Below are 15,022 nucleotides of genomic sequence, written 5' to 3' on the forward strand. Positions count from 1 at the left end.
ACACACAGAGAGACACACACACACACACACACACACAGAGACACACAGAGACACACACAGAGAGACACACACACACACACAGAGACACACACACAGAGACACACACAGAGAGACACACACACACACAGAGACACACACACACACACACACACACACACAGAAACACACACACACACGCGCTGATTAATTAATTTTTTTCTTCTTTTATGATTAAGGTCAAAGACGAAGACGAGATATCAAAGTCATCAGTGCAACTCGTGTGTGTGTGTGTGTGTGTGTGTGTGTGTGTGTGTGTGTGTGTGTGTGTGTGTGTGTGTGTGTGTGTGTGTGTGTGTGTGTGTGGCCACAGTGAGAGGGTGTGTATGTTTCATTATCTAGCATGCATTTCCAGGACATGGAGTCTGGTCTCATCTTACATAATCATTTCTCTGGAATGCCTTTGATCAGCAGACAGGAGCCGGTGTCTCAGCCAATCACTGACCAGGTTTTAAGGAGCAAAATCCTGCAGAATTGGCAGGTTTAGGTCTGAGAGCGAGGCTTATATCAAGATCACATGTATCTTACCTGTGTGATAACTTGGTACATTTTAATTCTGACTAATTGGGGTTAAATTATTTAATTATTATTGAATATTTATCATGAGTTGCATTGTGTGTTAAATTCCTGCTGGATGAGAGAAAATCTAGTAGGTAGTGAGTGTGAGAGACAAAGAAAAGACGCCTAATGACTAACGAGTTCCACACCAAAACGAAAGAATGAAAATCCCTTTTAATTCAACCACAGTGTAACTAAAGATTTACGTCCACATATCGTTCCAGCCACTTCTCTGTCCTCACCTTGCAAAGTGTCGTCATGGCCGCAGAGTCCATGAAGTTGATCGAGCTGAGATCAAGGACCAGGCAGTGGGTGTGTGTTGGAGTCTGGGTGGAGGAGGAGGAGGAGGAGGAGGAGGAGGAAGGAGCAGTGTGGACTGGAGCTGGGTTGTTGTTCTGATGACGACGCACTGTCTGGATGTGAGAGGGAAAAATAAAGAGGAGACGTTAGACGTGAGAATTTCTTCTAAGATCTTAGTGAGATTTTTCTATTTCAACCAGAGATCCCAGCTGAGAGCTCAGGTACACACACACCTGTTAGATCACCTGTGGTGATCATGTCCATGTGCTGATGGATTCATACATGTGTGGGGCAGCTGCTGATCTGGATCATTAAACCTCATCAATCCACCTCTCTACATCATCTCTTATTTCACTGGTGCTCATCACTCACTCCTCGCTTCATCCCTCCAATCATATTCACTTCCTTATTTGTGTGTGTGTGTGTGTGTGTGTGTGTGTGTGTGTGTGTGTGTGTGTGTGTGTCACCTCTCTGATCTCTGTGAAGACCAGCTCAGAGTTGGCAAAGTAAAGTGGAGTGGAGCAGGAGAGGATCGTGACCCCAGGAACTTGTTCTGCCTGATGAAGAGAGAGAGTTAAACTTCGTCCAGCAGACGATCCCACTGCTGTTACAGCTCCTCATGTCTTTATATCACTGGGCACATTTATTCTCTCGTCGTATCAAAAACTCAAACTCTTTATTATTTTATATAATGCCTCAGTCAGTCACAGTCAAAGCGGCAGCCATATTGTTTTCAGGTTGTCCGTCCGTCTCATTCTCGTGGACACGATATTTCAGAAACACCTTGAAGGAACTTCTTCAGATTTGGCACAAACATTCACTAATACTGAAGGATGAACTGATGAGATTTTGTTGGCTAAAGGTCAAAGGTCATGGTGACCTGAGAAAACAAATGGTTAATATTTATAAACAGGGCTGTAACCTGAAACGAGGGTGGTGTAGGCGGTTCTCTTCTATTCCAGTTGATTTTTACTGATGACCCTAATGCTGGTGACTCTGCTAACTGTATTTCTGACCGCTTGTTTTAACTGTTGCCTTGTTTAAAGCGCCTGTTCTCTATAAATAAAGATTATTATGATTATATGATTATAAAACAAGAGTGTGCTGTGCTCCCGATCAAGGGGGAGGGGCTTGTTTTATCATTTCTGTTCATTAGACTCATGGAACATACAAGGAACCAGTTTGATAGATAATGAACATGACAAGAGACTTTAACTAATGATGCGTTCAGTGTTGCATCAGAGAAAGTAGGAAAGAAAGAATTTACACAGAATGGAGGAGCTTGCTGCTGCAGAGGACATCATCACTAATGCATGATGGGTACTTGACAAACTGCAGAGGGGAGTTGCGTCAGTGTAACAGAGTGAGAGAGCGTCAGGGGGAGGGAACAGAGCGGGAGTCGTGGACAGACTGAGCCCTCGGTGACGGTGTGGTGTTCTGATTTGCGACAGACGGAGAGTTTCAGCCAGGATTTATTTTTAGTGTGTTCTGGCTGCGTGACAAAACACACTGACCTTCAATGGAGGATTTAGAGTGTTAGTAGGTGTCAGTTTACACCGTGAGGACACAGTGACTCAACCTGCAGCCTGCAGAAGCCTGTGTGTACAAACAGCTACTGAAATATTTAGTCAGTTAAAATCACTTCCAAACATGTTTTAATACTGAAACTCTTATTTTGAAATGTTTTTCCATCCTGTGACAAAAACTGGAACGTATTCAGACTGACACTGATCCTGCACTGTGCTGTGATCTGTGCTGGGGGGGGTTCATGTGCATATATGAGACGAGCTGTGGAGGATTCATTAGTGATGGTGTTTTACATTGGTCGGCTCAGTCAGTGTGATTCATCTCTAACAATCAGTGAAGCATCAGCAGAGTCGACCCTGAGCTTATGAGGGGTGAATAATGACCTGCTGCTCAATTATCAGACATTGCATTATTAAATTCACAGTCATTCATCATGTTGTTGTTGAATGAGTCAGACACACTTTAGTCTTTAGACACTGCAGAAGATTTATGCAGGGAAAGTGTCTGGCCACTGTCTTATATCTCCTTTCCATACCAACATATTAATAAGGACGTGTTTTATAGCAGTCATTTCATCTGTTTTATAATCTGTGTTTTTATAATGTTTTATACTGTTTCTTATTATGTTTTTAACCTTTATTTTCATGCTTCTTTTATTTCTGTTGAGCACATTGAAAGACGTGTGTGATAATGTGCTGTAATAAATGTGTTAGTACAGTTCTATAGTAACATCAACACTTTAGCCTGATGGAAGAAGTTTAATATTCTCTGAATTCAGTTACAGCTGCTATGAAACGTTTATATCTTTTAATAAGTTTGGTGAAAAAGTTTTGTGACTCAGCTGCAGGAGGATATAATGAGCGGGTGGAGGAGGGACACGGGAGTCTTTCATAGTGAGGAGGCAGGTAAAAATAGAACCAACAGATTGGTTTCAGCCCAGGATTCATTTTTGTTTTTGTTGTGACTGTGGTGTATTAACGACCATGAATGACAGATGGATTCAAGGGGAGAGTAGCAGGTTTTGGATTTGTGACAGAGCTACAGACTTCAAAGTTCAGATAATCTGCTGCTTGTTTAGAGTGAGACTGATCTTCTCATCCACGTCTGGAAAGAAAACAAATAAATAAAGTGTTTTTACTGAATACAGGCATTTAACTTCTTCTTATGTCAAGTGTCTTAAAGTTCCTCTCATGGCCACTAGATTCTGGTTCCAATCACAGGCTGTAAATAAAGATGGACGACGCCTCTGTGACGTCACCCACACGTTTCTGAAGCTCAGAGTGAGCTGCTCCACCGTTACCATCTTGGCAGTAACTCCAAGCTAATTCAAATATGTTCAAAGAGGAGGGGTGCGGGTGGAGCTGAGACTTCGGTGCATGTCGGCTTCCATTAGCATCGTTAGCACAGCTGGGCCTCTTGGTCAAAGGCTACCCCAAGGCTATTTAATTTGCTGGCTGATTAGCAAGTTAACAAGCTAAGCTAACAAGCCAGGTATGGTGAGGGCAGACATCGGCATGCACCTGTCACTCAAAGAGGCCACACCCTCAATCCTCCATAACTTTAGTCCTTAATAAAATGGCGTCAATTAAAGGAGTAATCAAGAACCTGATGGTCACTCTGTGGACACGGAGAAACTTCCTGTATTCAGGTTAAAACCTCATTCATACAGTCGACTTTTAAAAACTAAAAACGTTGTCTCGTCTTCAGGTTAATGGATGAATCTTCTGCATGTTCACATTGTTTTGAAAGTTATTTAAAAGCTCCAACACCAAGTTTCTCTCCCTCACCATGACAACGGAGCAGGGACAGCCGGTTGGATTATGTTTCATGTAATTTCCCGATTACTTTAGAGAATTAAACTTTACTCGACTTACCATCAATAACACCAAACTTTAATCAAACCGTCAGAGAGACGGAGTTTACCTGAGTGTAGAGTCCCACGTCTCTGTAACAGTCTGTACCAGGAACTCGACCCAGAACAGCAGTGGAGGAGCTGAGAGAGGAGGACAAGAAGAAAGACAGGAGAGACGGAGGGAATATTAATGAGAGCAGGTCTGACTGGGAGACGAGTGAGAGGAGGAAGGAAATAAGAAACTTTAACGTGTGAATAAAGGTGAAGAAATGAGCTGATGAATAAATAAACGAAGACAAACCAACATAACATCACTGCAACACATCCAGTATTTACAGTGTTACTCCCACTCTGTCATAATCATTCATTCGTTAACTTGATTATCTCTTTAAACCAATAAACATGGAGAATGATCATTGATGATTATTAGCAGCCATACAAACCATTGTTAAATTAATTCTGACGCCTTCATGTTTCTTCCTGAAGATTAAACCGAGTTTAAACCAAGTTTTCCCTTAAACCCGTTTCCTGCCGCAAAGATCATTGCGTCCTGTTTGTTTTTTCTTTTTGTCTGTTTTATATCATCTTGCCTGAAAGTACAAACCTAAAACTATCACTTTATTCTCATTAAATAAACTTTACTCTTGAAATTTCAGATCTTTTTCCTCAACATGGCCCAAATACTCCGGCATGAAATACAAATATCAATGTAATTGGTCCATTATTTCCAGGGGTAAATGATTGGTAATTTAAATTAAATTTTTATTTAATTTTAGCCAATATCAGTATCTGCAGAAGCCAATCAGTTTTGCCTTGAGATTTTCAAAGTGAGAAATCTCAGTAAGAAACAATGATGACATACAGATTTCCATCAGTGTGGTTGATGGGTGGACGACTGAAGAGAGCATGTGGATAATGTCAGAACTGTCAGTTCATCTGTCTCTGCTGTGAGAGAATCCATGACGTCCGACATGAAGTCAAACCCAATATGTGAAATGTGAACACAGGAAGCAGCAGCTCAGTCTGTGGTGATAATCAACATTAGATTTACTGATGTAAAGTGATACTGACTGTTGTGTCCTGTAGATGAGCGTGAGCAGAGAGAAGACCACGGCCACGGCCAGACCCAGGTCAAGGTTAAAGGTCAACGTTGAGATCAGCGACACCACCCAGACCAGCTGAAAGAGAGAGGGGGGGGTCTCTGATGAGAGGAAGGTCCTGTTGGTAATCAGGTGTCTATCAGGTGTGTGTGTGTGTGTGTGTGTGTGTGTGTGTGTGTGTGTGTGTCCCACCAGGTCTAATCTGTCAGACTTCCAGAGCACACACACGTCTTTGAACTGAGCCAGTATCCCCTGCAGGTTCACCACAATGATCACTGCCAACACTGCCTGAGACACAGAGCAAGGCATCACTGACGGTGAGTGTCCTCCAGCTGAGGACGACTTCACTCACATCTTCTGTTATTCTGTCTATATGAGGTTTGTTCTATTGTGCATCATGTGACCTGAGACTGGTTCTCACTTCAGTGTCACTTGGTCCTTTACACATCAACAGGATTAAAAAACTATAAAAAGAAAATGTAAATGTAAAAAGAAAACTGTTAGAAGTGAGATGCTGCTGATTAACAACAAACATAAATGACTGATCTCAGGTGAACTTTACCTTTGGCAGCTTCTCAAAGAGATGACCGATCTTCAACAAGATGGTCAGAATCATCAGAGCTGACACCAAACCTGCCGTCTGAGACAGGAGGTGAAAACATGACAGGAGAAGCAAGAAAAGACTCAGGAGTGATATCATGGAGTCTATACATTGTTTTTAACATATAACAGGTAGTCTGCAGGGATGGACTGAAAAACAACATGAATTTCACATGTGCAAAATCACATTTGGACACGTGATCATTTGTAACGTAGTAGAAAATGAAAATACTCCAGTAAAGTAGAAATACTTCAGAATTGTACTTAGTTACTTTCCACTACAGGTGGTTTTGGGTTCTTCCATACCTGAGATTTGACACCAATGCTGTCCTGGACCATGCTGCGAGAGAAGGAGGCAGCTGACGGCAAAGCACTGAAACATTCCTCCGATGGTGTTACACAGACCCAGAGCCAGCAGGTCCTGAGGCCGAGACACAGGAGACACGTGGTGAACTGTGTGAACTGAAGCTGTGGACCTCTGTGTTTCACTGCAGTCACTCTGTACCGGTGTCACTCTTTCATAGGAGCTGTACAATGCATGTTTGATAAGAGCATGTTCAGAGCTCCCTGCAGCAGTTTCCTCTGTGACGCTTCAGCGGGAAGTCTGAGAGGAGCTGTGGTCGTCCCTCATCGTCACTCTGAACTGCAGTCTGTCAAGCTCATTAACCTCTATCAGCAATCAATACAAACACACCGCAGCTCTTCAATCACTTCAACTAAAATAACACAATGAAGTCGGATTTCAATAATACGAGGAAACTACAGCTGCTCAGATCCAACTCAGAGGTCTTGTTTCACACCGTGGTGTTTGACTGAAGAACAGTCAGCTGTAATATTTGTGCCTCAGAAGCGTCATGGAGAACACGTCATCAGAGATGTGTGACAGATATTTCTCCTTTACTTTAAAACGGATGCAGACACTAAAGGATTAATGCTCCTTGTATGTAAGGATGGTTTCATTCTCAACTTAAAACAGCTTCTCTCACTTTCTGAATCGTTGGTCATTTCATTTGTTTCCTGCAGATTGTGTTCTTATGCATCTGCACCAGTTCAATCAAACAGTAACTGATGAAACTAAGGTTAGCTTGCTAATATATGACATACATTAGAGAATGACAGATGTCTACAGGTGACATGTTTTGTGTGTAACATGTGGGAGATTTGAATTTACGTTTCACATGTTATGTTAGAATAATCAGACATTAGCGACTCTACACAGCACGACTGGCTCTGAAACACATCTTCCTCTATGTAGGTACATGTGAATAAAACAAAGTCATACATAATTTACAAAGGATTATTATTATTCTTCTTGACAGGGAAGTCCGAACATATGCTGGCCTCCTTTTGATGTTGATGTTTTCTACTCTATGGTTTTTGCTGGAAGTGATTTTTTACGGTTTTGTTTGTTTAAAGTTTCCCAACTTGTTTTTGTAGGTATTTCCAGACTGAAAATAAATTTTTAATTTCAAATTTAAAACGGTTAAAAACAAATAATATTCACTTTCCTACCTTTTTTTCCAACCATTCAAAAAGCAACAAAAGCTGAGTTAAAGCTGCCATGGATGTACCTGACCGGGGTCCACCTGGTAGCCATGTTTGTGGGCGAACACAGAGCCCATGGCTGAGAGGAAACTGAAGCCAACCAGAGCCACAGACAGAGCGGGAAGGAACAGCTCTCTGGCCTGAGACAGAGAGGGGAGGACCGGGGGAGACAAGCTGGAGAGGAGGAAGGAAACGACAGGATGGTTAACTAAATAACTAACTGATCATTCAAAGAAAATAAATGAAATATACAATATCACAAAGAATAATGACCAATAATTTCAGTTGAATCATCTCATGAATCACTCACACACTGAATTCTCTTGAAGCTGAAACACTATAAAGTGTATGATGAACAGAGGGAAGAGGAATTGGAGGTTAAAGTGAGACAGAGCTTTAGCTCATAATGTCGAGGTGTATTAACTGTGTTCATACAAATATGTTGCTTTGCCAATATACTACACAGTATTTCTGTGCAAATGGTAATAAAATACCATTAACTTTGCATCTTTGATTTCAGAGATCAATGATGTGTTAAAGGTAATGACTTTAATGCATTTTCTTTAAAAGCAATATTACGTCACGTTCTACCATCATATATAAATCAATAAATTATTTACATACAGGTTCACCTCATGACTGTCTTCCTCCTCCACTCAGACTAGTTTCAGGTTACATCTGTTTATCCTGAGTCATATACAATATTAACCATTTGTGTGTTTTCTGAGGTCACCTTGACCTTTGGCCTTTAGCCACCAAAATCTAATCAGTTCGTCCTTGAGTCCAAGTGAATGTTTGATCCAAATTAGAAGAAGTTCCATCAAGGTTTTACTGAGACATCATGTCAATGAGAATGAGACGGACGAACTGACAACCTGAAAACAATATGGCTCCTGCTCTGACTGACGCGGGGCGGAGGAATAAAAAGTTGACAAAAAAGTAAAAATAAAACAATAGCATAAAAAATATACATAAAAACAGATGATTAAACGAGGAGGGAGAACAGACAGGGACAGTTTACTGACCCGCTGGGTATGTGTCCCACCACCTGGACTCTGTACTGTCCAGTCAGATCCATCTGCACCGACAGGACGGTGCCCAGGACAATCTGTGGGAGAAAAACAATCATCATCATCATCATCATCATCAAATACTGTCTGTCCACAGCTGATGACACACTGCAGGTTAACCTGTGACCTCAGAGGACGTGGAGGAGGTTAAAGGATGATCTGTCATCTGTCTCCTGTCTCAGGTTAAACATAAATCATGTTATTTACCAGGTTCAGTCTGTTGTACCACTGCAGCTCGGTCTCATAATGAACCCAAAATTTTTTACTATTTCAAACGGATAAAACCTGATTTCACTGTAGAGCTGTGAGCAGAGCAACGATTCGCTCAACCCCTCCGTACTGTCCTCTCTCTCCCTATCACACCTGAGATCAGCTCACTGAAGACCATGTTAATGCAGGTCTGAGCTGGTAGGGACAGACTGCATATATGAAATATGCTTTACCTGGATCTGCTAGAGACAAATCTGTCAAGCAGCTGATCCTTTTTTCAGAGCTCCGACTAGAGGTGGTAGATATCATCCCTTAACTGTGAGTACACTGTAAAAAAAAAAAATCCAAATTTACAGAAAATAACTAAGTTTTCTAACAGTAATTTTCTGTTTTTTTGTTTGTTTTTTTAAAGTGTGTACATAAGTCTGTAAAATGACAGAAATGATCTGTGGATTAACAGCCAAACTTGCATTTTAAGCATCATGCCAATAATAATGAATTACATTTATTTCCCATTTTTGTAAAGAGAATTTACTGTATTATTTATACAGTATTTTTTTCTGCTTTCTTAAACAACACACAAATCTAATGTAACATGACAGTAATTATCTGTAATTAAAAATGTAGCTTGTTATTATAAAGGTTAATGTCCATACGAAGAATTTAAAGATCTTATCTGTAATTTCAGGGTGAATCTTATTAGTTTTACATTTAAGTGACTTCTACATTCAAACTTTGTGATTCTGGATGAATTGTAGCAAACTTATTTTCATCACATCAAACATTCAAACTTCAAACAAAAAAGTTTGAAGTACTGGAATGTATCCCAGCATGCACTGGGAGGAAAGCGGGAAAATGGTTTATCACACAATCACACACACACACACTCAGACCTATAGACAAGTTAGAGTCCTCAGTTAATGAAATGTGCATGTCTTTGTTCTAGTAATCAGAGTCCTGGAGGAAACACAAGGAGAACATGCAACACTGCAAGAAAGAACCAGGGTTGAAGCTGAACTCAGGCGCTTCTTGCTGTTGTCTTCCTGCCTGGACTTTACTGGGCTGTGTGTTTGTGCACCATATACCATAAAAGAAAACAGTACAAACTTCACAATCACCAATTCATTTGCTGTGGCCCCCAGATTCCATCAGCTCAGGGAACCTTGTTCAATAAACTAGATCTTCGGTCTGCAGACACTAACATATGGTATTCCCGTACCGGTGTGTGTGTGTGTGTGTGTGTGTGTGTGTGTGTGTGTGTGTGTGTGTGTGTGTGTGTGTGTGAAGTGGCGAACTGCTGTGACGTCATCCATTGGTTTGTGAACTGCCCTTTTGAAGCCTCGAGTTTGTCTTAATGGACGTCGCCATCTTAGTTTTTTTGGAGCCAGAAGAAACCATATTTGGTTGAGAGGGTGGAGCTGGGGAGGAGGGAGGGGTGGATCTGACCTGTGTCCTCGAGGACACCAAGTACACCCACCTGCATCAGCAACCTGACAGCAAACAGCTCCGCTGGTGAGCCGTGTGAAGATGCTGCTAACACGGTTAGCTGTCACAACTGTTACATTAGTCTTTAGGCTAGATTGCACACATCAACACCATTTGGCAAATAAAAAAAAAAAAAAATTATATATTATATATATATATATATATATATATTTTACTATAGTTTATACTTGTTAGTGAATAAGATTTATCCATCTCTTTATTATGCAAACTTGTCTATTTTTAATTTGTCAGTTACAGTTGATTGTAAATTGCACACATTATTTAATTCATTCTTTTACTCCATCATTATATCACAATAAGTTCCTTAACAACAAATCAGACACAGCAAGCTTCAAAACAAGTATTTTAATTGTATTCAAGCCAAATATATTAATCACATCCACATTGTTTTCTGATGCATTCCATATGACGACAATTTAAATGTAAACAATATTCTAACTCATTTTAATGTTAGACTATGGTCGGTGTGGAAATGCAATCACACAAAATACAAACTGCTTTTAACATAAATCAACAATTGTTTTAACTAATTTTGTAGTTTAAGTCAACCTTTTTAAACCTGTAAAATAAATCTGCATGAAATTTAAGTTTGTGCATGTGAGGGGAGAGAAAAAAAATTAAGTTTGGCGACAGATTCAGGCTTTAATACAACTCTCTTCTACACAGTCTTAATTTTTCCACATGCAGATTTATTTTACAGGTTAATAAATGTTGATTTACATCTTCAAACATTGGAATTATTTGTTAACGTCAATTTACAAGCTCTTTTGACCCTCTAATACACATATGGGGTTGAGTAATGCGCATGACTTACCCTTTCTTGCTGGTTTCCACAAGGTCTGGTTCTGGCTCGAGGTGGATTCTGTCATCCCTATGAAAACACACGGAAAAATAAGACTTAAGCAGCTCCTCTTTTGAAATGTTTTTGAAGCATTCTAAGGACTTCAGAACATAAAAGATCTATCAATCATCCATTTAAACCTCATTTAGCATATACTGTAATAAAACAAGACTTTGAATAAATCTGAACAAATGATACATGTAAAGAATTTTCTATTAGAGATTCCTTCCTTTTATTTATACACACACACACGGTGAGGCAACACAAAGACACTGAAAGTGGAAGAGCTCCTGTCAACATCTGAACACATACCAAGCACAAAACTGTAAAACGTGGTGAAGGCAAGGGGATACTGCATGACATGGGTGGTCCTTGGCAGGTATAGCAGCATGAGGACGGGTGATGACATCACAAAGGCAGACTCAGAAATTGAGGTTTATTGCCAAGCAGGTTTTAACTTACAAGATATATTTTTTTTTATTAAAAAAAAGTTAATACTGCAACACTCAAATATAAATATTAAAAAACAAAAAATAAAGCGATACTACACAACTTTGTACAAGTGTTTTAGAATGACAAAACTCCTGCTGGGCAAGATGTGCAAAAGGTATTGATTAGGGGATGTACAAAAGATCACAGTATAGACAATATCTGTCATGTGCAGGGATCATACCTCAAGGTGTTGATGTAATGTGGTTGATGATTGATGAGGCCAGATCCAGAAGAAAAGGCAGGTGCTGGTCCATCATTGGTGATTAGACTGGACTTCTGGTCCTGATACAGACAAACCTGTGATAGGACAATTCCTTTAGATCATACAAGTTCTTTATGTTCAAACATGTTAGATCTGTTGTGAGAGTATAATAGATTGTGAGGAGAAATACGAATATGCAAAAATAAATACAGTATAAATATTATGAAATGTAAATGCAAGGAAAACGGTAAACAACTAGAAGTATGATAACAATTCAATGTACACACACTATATAACCAACAAATTCGGTAGTACAAATATGGATATACTATAAAATACATAACCAATACGGGCAGTGGTATGGTATGGCAGCAGTATGAACATGTTTACACTGTGGGTCTGATTTAATCACAGTGGTATAGACAAGTCTTACTTTTAAAAGTGAATGATAGCGTGTTACTCACCTAGACCCTCCTCACTGTCTGGACTCTCTGCCGTTGGTGAGACAGGTGGAGGCGGTATTGCATCTGTACTGGCTCAGGTCCTGATAAAGACAGAGGGATGCTGAAATCTCCTGAGAAATGTAAAGACCTAGTGCACTTTCAATCATGGCTGATCTCCTAACAGTAATGTAAAGTGGTTACAACATGGTGAACCGATCGACGAGTATTCACTCGGTCTACTGGATCCATACAATCTCAAGTTACAGTCATCAGTTACAAAATGAGCCTAAAGTTACTGACGTCACTAGCTGTACAACAGCCGAGAGCAACAGACACAATCCTACTAACCGCTAAAACATCTGTCGACAACGTCAATATCACCACCGAAAATGTTTGTCGGTACGGTTTGTCAGTCGTTGCAGTCATTATACTTTTAGCTAAAGAGCTAACATTGAAGTTACTCACCGGGCTAACAGGAAAGTTGCGAGCTCGGCATCAAACTGCATCTCTTTACTCTCAGGAGCTGTCTCCAGCGGTGGAAAGCCACATCCAGATTTACTCGTGTTGCTTCTTTTCTTTGCCGTTGAACGTGGTTTCTTGGTGGGAGCGGTCCTTCGGGATGCAGATGAATATTACCTTTTAGGAGGTTCAGCCATTCCTGTGTTTCTGTGATGCTAAATTCAAGCGCTGCCGGAAGTTGTTCTTCGTGGGACTGAGGGCAGACTTGACGCGCCACTGACTCACACGGCGTCTAATGTCACAAAGTGGTATTACAACACGGGACAGGTCGGGGCTGGCTGCTGCGCATGCGCATTTCAGTAGATGACTCTGACATACAAAGGATGGAGGTCTTGATCGTGACATCATCACTGTGGCTGCTTCACACACTGTTGATAGTGTTAATTCATTTTTTGAATATTTTTAAACTAAAGTTCTGGCCACATCTTATATTGCACCTTTTCAGCACAACCACCAAAGCTGACATTTAAAAGTAAAGCTTTATGTTCTTTGCCCACATTGCAAACCAACTTACAGTTTTGACACTTAAGTTAAAACAAAGACATTGAGCTTAATTTGACTGATTTTGACACATTTGATGCATACAAGACATTTTGGTTTGCCTTTGATTTTATATTCTTGGAATATAAAATACAATCATGCTTTCCCTTATACTTACATTCAATTTGTGACGTACAAACGTTTGTATTTGCCCATTTTGCATTCAGGCCAGTAGATGTTGCACTGTTCACATGAAGCATCAAGATATAAACCTTTTGTGGAACCACTTTGCTAAGAAAGTAAAACCTCCGACGCTGTGGGACTCACATCCAGTACCAGGCAGTTGATCTCTGCAAGCAAAGAAGATACAACAGCCCGGGAAATTTTACTCACCGAGTATTTCACTTACTGACTGTGGCCTGCTCACAGAGCCAGGTTTCAGTTCCCTGTTGCCATGTTGGTTTCTAGGTTCTATATATGGAGTCAAGGTCTTACCAATCACCACATGTTGGCAGTCTTTATGTTACGACCCAGCTAGGGGAAAAGGGAAGCAAACTAAAACCAGGTGTTATTGGTAAATCAAATTTACTGATTTAAATTATTGCGTAACCAGGAGGGTAAATAATTAAACAAAGATACAAACAAGGCAAGAGGATAACTGAAGTAGGGGAACAGGAGCCAACAAAGAGCCTAACTATGCAATTCTAACCAACCCAAAAATACAAGAAGCAGCACCCCTGTTCCTAATGTGTCCAACAGTCTTTTCTAAGGGTGTGATGCACAATCAGAATTTTAAACCTAGCCCAGTCCCCAACAATCAACACCAGTATCTCAAACCAAATTACACACAAATGTTCACAAAGGAGGTACAGAGGCGAGCTGCCTATCATGTCAGCTGCCACTAATGATGTGTGGGCCGGGCTCTTAACCTCTTTTCTTCTGATGATTAAATGGCTACAGCTGTGGAGAGGACTGACAGGATCATTGCTGCACCAATAGGAGATGCCGGTCATGGAGTCGGAGGCTCCTCCTCTCTGCTCCGACAGGGACAAGTAATCCATCAGTTAGTGTTAAAATGCCCGAGCTTTGTGCAGCAACAGGCTGTAATAACAAGAACAACTGTAGAGAGTCTTTGCTATGTACGGCCACCTACACCGGCTACCTGACCACAGCAGGCTCCTGGATACGCAGTACGAAGTCGCTGCTAACAAAGTTAGCATTCATAATTCGAGGTAAACTTTATATCTTAGTGTTAAAATAATCTTAGTAGCTAATTGCATACATGTCCACATTCAGTAAATATCACGTATATGAGAAAGCTTGTAACATTAGCTGAAGTTACTGTCTGTAAGCTAACTGTGTGGTGTAACCGCTTGTATTAAAAACATAGACCGAGGGAAAACATGTTATAACGTGTTTTAAAATGAGTTCTGCAAAGCGAAGGTGACGTTACCTAACTTAGTGTTAACAGAGACAGCGGGTTGTCAATGTCGGTAAGTCACGGTCACTAAACGATCCCGTTATTACAGTGAACTGTCGTGTCTGGACGAGCTGTTAAAGAGCAGAGCAGCGGACGTGTGTGTCGTGTTTGTTCATATTCAGTTTGGTTCAGTGTTAGTCGGCTAGTTTTCAGCTCTAGTTCATTTCATTATTGATGACAGGAGTCAAAACATCTGTTGGAATGATTCTGTCTCTGTCAGAATAAAGAACATCACTGAGAGCTGAGAACCATCATGACATG

At 40.5% G+C, this 15,022-nt stretch overlaps 1 pseudogene; it reads right to left on the reverse strand.

The window, feature by feature from the left end:
- LOC111230742 overlaps positions 1-15,022 on the reverse strand; it is a 29,435-nt pseudogene that overhangs the window by 3,382 nt on the left and 11,031 nt on the right.

The sequence above is a fragment of the Seriola dumerili genome, unplaced genomic scaffold (assembly GCF_002260705.1).
Source record: "Seriola dumerili isolate Sdu_G_001 unplaced genomic scaffold, Sdu_1.0 BDQW01000283.1, whole genome shotgun sequence".
Lineage (NCBI taxonomy): Eukaryota > Metazoa > Chordata > Actinopteri > Carangiformes > Carangidae > Seriola > Seriola dumerili.